Source organism: Orcinus orca, chromosome 9 (genome assembly GCF_937001465.1).
Source record: "Orcinus orca chromosome 9, mOrcOrc1.1, whole genome shotgun sequence".
Taxonomy (NCBI): Eukaryota; Metazoa; Chordata; class Mammalia; order Artiodactyla; family Delphinidae; genus Orcinus; species Orcinus orca.
Genome location: NC_064567.1, coordinates 78,459,808 through 78,462,752, shown reverse-complemented (window position 1 = coordinate 78,462,752; position 2,945 = coordinate 78,459,808). Strand labels below are relative to the sequence as shown.

Sequence of the window (2,945 nt, the reverse complement as noted above, 5' to 3'; positions counted from 1 at the left end):
TGAAGTAATTGACACTGATCATATCTGAATATCATCTATCACGAAATTTGGCAAGCTACAGCCCCAAGATAAAACCCATCATGCCAGCTGAGTTGGGTGGTGTTAGGTAACTGTGACAGGGAATATATTTACTATCTACGGTATTTATAATTAGACACAGGTTGCTGACCCCTTCTTCCATAGAAATTTCCAGGACTAAACTATTGCTAGCATAAGTGGGGTCTTGAAACTTGGAAACAAGTTGAGAAATAACGTGGGAAAGGAGTACAGCAGAAATTGTCACTTGGAGTGAAACATGATGGTGTGGGTGAGTTGGATGAAAGAGGGACAATTTTAGATAAACTATTAGATTCAGGGGATCTAACTGAGATTTTCCATTATTTTCGTGCTGCTGTTGGCATTACTGAACAAGGTTTTGAACCATTTTAAGGGATCTAGCAAAGGCCTTTGAAATTTAAAATCAATGCAAAATAGAGCTTTGCTTACACTTCTGCTTTTGTTTTATGTTTGGAGATCTCTGAATGGTGTTATGAGAGACATCAGACCACTTTCAAAGAAAGACTACTCAAGATACTGTGGGACTCGAGGGACATTGTTCCAGCTAATGATTAAGAACTCTCCAGACAATAGGGGCTTCTTAGACAATGGGTGAATTTCCAGGATGTCCGGCCCCCTTCCGAGAAGGAAGGAGATAAACAAAATAGGTGTCTGTCAAAGACCAATCAGGCAGCTGGGGAGAAGGAGGGAGATAAACAAAATGTAAAAAAGGTGTCTGTCAAAGACCAATCAGGCAGCTGGGGACAAGTTCCCTCTCTGGTCCGAGCCTAAGCCGGGACCAATCAGCAGGAGAACACAACCAAATCTATAATTTACATACGGGGAAGTGGGAACCTATAAAACTGACATATTCGCGCCCAAAAGGGTTCCTTCTTCGACCTCCTGCGTGAGGACCAAGGAACCCCGGTGCACCGGCCTTCAATAAACCTCTTGCGTTTTGCATCGACTTCCGACTCTTGTTGTTTCCTGGGCGAGTCGAAACTCCTAGGAGACCGCGCAGGTCTAACAATACATTCGAGGATGATGCTTTTTGTTGCATAATCCATACTTCTTTAAGTTGATCTCCAGTGTTTTCACTGACTGCTCTTCCAGGTTTTTACCACTGTGGTCGTCTTCAGACTACTATTGCCACTTCTCTGGGTGAAATCTAAAAGCTCTTGTTATCATTTTCTTTGATCTCCTCCAAGCCAGTTACCATTGCAAATGCAACAATTTCCCCCTTGGCATCAACCACATTTTCAAAGCTTTTGAAATTGGCCACAAACCGAGGAATTCATTTGTTCCATATACTGTTCCTCATTTGTAGAAAACTCTCTGCCATGAGTCACCAGTAAACTCTAATGCTTTTTTTTAATGTAAATTTTTTTTCCCCAAAGATCTTTCAGTGAAGCTTCCTGGTTGGCATTCATACCCTACTTAGACTACATATTGCACAGGCAAATGAACACAATAGGTCATAAACGATGCAATACCCACCTATTCCGTGGGTTGAAACAGTGGACTTTGGAAGGAAGAAAACCACTTGAATGTTGTCACCATGTTACAACACTGTGTGAATGTCCAAGAACGTTGCTGAAATTGTGTAAAGTCTCCTTTGTGAGATTTTGTTTGGGTATATTCTCCTTTGTGAAGCACGTCAATTAGCATTGTATACAATTCACAAAAACCTTGTCATCAACCAGTATCGATGTTGAAACTCCACACAGCTGGTGATGTTCTTTTGAGCGTTTCTTGAGGGCACAGAAGTTTACAGAATGATCACTAGAAAGGGTTTGAACTTAACCCCCAGCAGTTAAGTCAGCCTCCCCTAGACGCTTTGTGATCAGATGCTTTCTTCTTCTGCTGTAAGATAAATGCTGAGAAAGGCATGCACTGCAAAACAGAACTTTTTTTTTGTTTTTTTACACCAAACAATTACTCAGTGGTATAGCCTCCCTCATCAATAATTTTTCTTTTATTGTAAATGAAACAGGAATATGGCATCCACCTCACTGTTAGGGGCAGCTGCTTTCCCTGTTGTTTTGATAATAAGGAGTATGGCTTGAAGATGTAGCAAAATTCAGGGCTTAACACCTTTAATAGTTTATCCTTCACCAACAGCCTTTACCTTTAGCTTCTCAAATATGTTATTCACTTCTCCTTGATCAACATAGTACAGAATCAAGTCCTGATCCCTGGGACTTAACATTCACTTTTCCAGGTTTACCCAAATCTTTTCTAACATAAAATGGTGTATTTTTTGTCCCACTACATATATTACTCCCAAAATGCTTTATGACTTTCTGCTTAATTTTTTCACTATTTGTTATTATAGTACATACGGTGGTGACTTAAGAGAACTGAGAAGTGAGAAGCATGCACTTGAAGTCTTTGGTGGCTCTCCGGTTTCAGTGTTATTTTCATTTTTCCTTCTACTGTAAGTGTTCTTTTCACATAGTTTATTTATTTCCCCACACTTTTCTTCAAAGCTCTCTCAGACTTTTGAAGATGATTTATATTAATAACATGAGGCAAAAACAAGGGCTGAGTATAAGTAGGCATTAACAAAACTAGCTCAGTATATCTGTACAAGGAGAGAAAATAATGACACTAACCCATGATGATCCTCTTAGTGGCAGCAACATTTGATAGTCACATCCCCTGTATCAGCACTCAGAATGCTTTTTAAAACATCTACCTGTGATTTTGCTAATCTACAGTTACATGTGGAATGTAACATGAGACTTCCTCTCCATATAATTTTGGAAAAATCTTTAAGTTTGAAGATATATATACAAGTTTTTCCTCAATAAGTATCAGTAGAAAGCTACATTAAAGATACATTTATGTTTTAAGGAATTCTGATATTAAAAACTAGTTAGTGTTCTATCAGGAGAGTGTTAGCTGAA

General features: G+C 39.1%; 1 long non-coding RNA gene across 1 annotated transcript; it reads left to right on the top strand.

Moving 5' to 3' along the window:
* Window positions 1-580: 580 nt before the first annotated feature.
* Window positions 581-1,003, top strand: LOC125965341 (uncharacterized). Its single transcript, XR_007479106.1, has 2 exons — window positions 581-704; window positions 769-1,003. It is a non-coding gene; the product is annotated as an uncharacterized LOC125965341 (long non-coding RNA).
* Window positions 1,004-2,945: the final 1,942 nt, after the last annotated feature.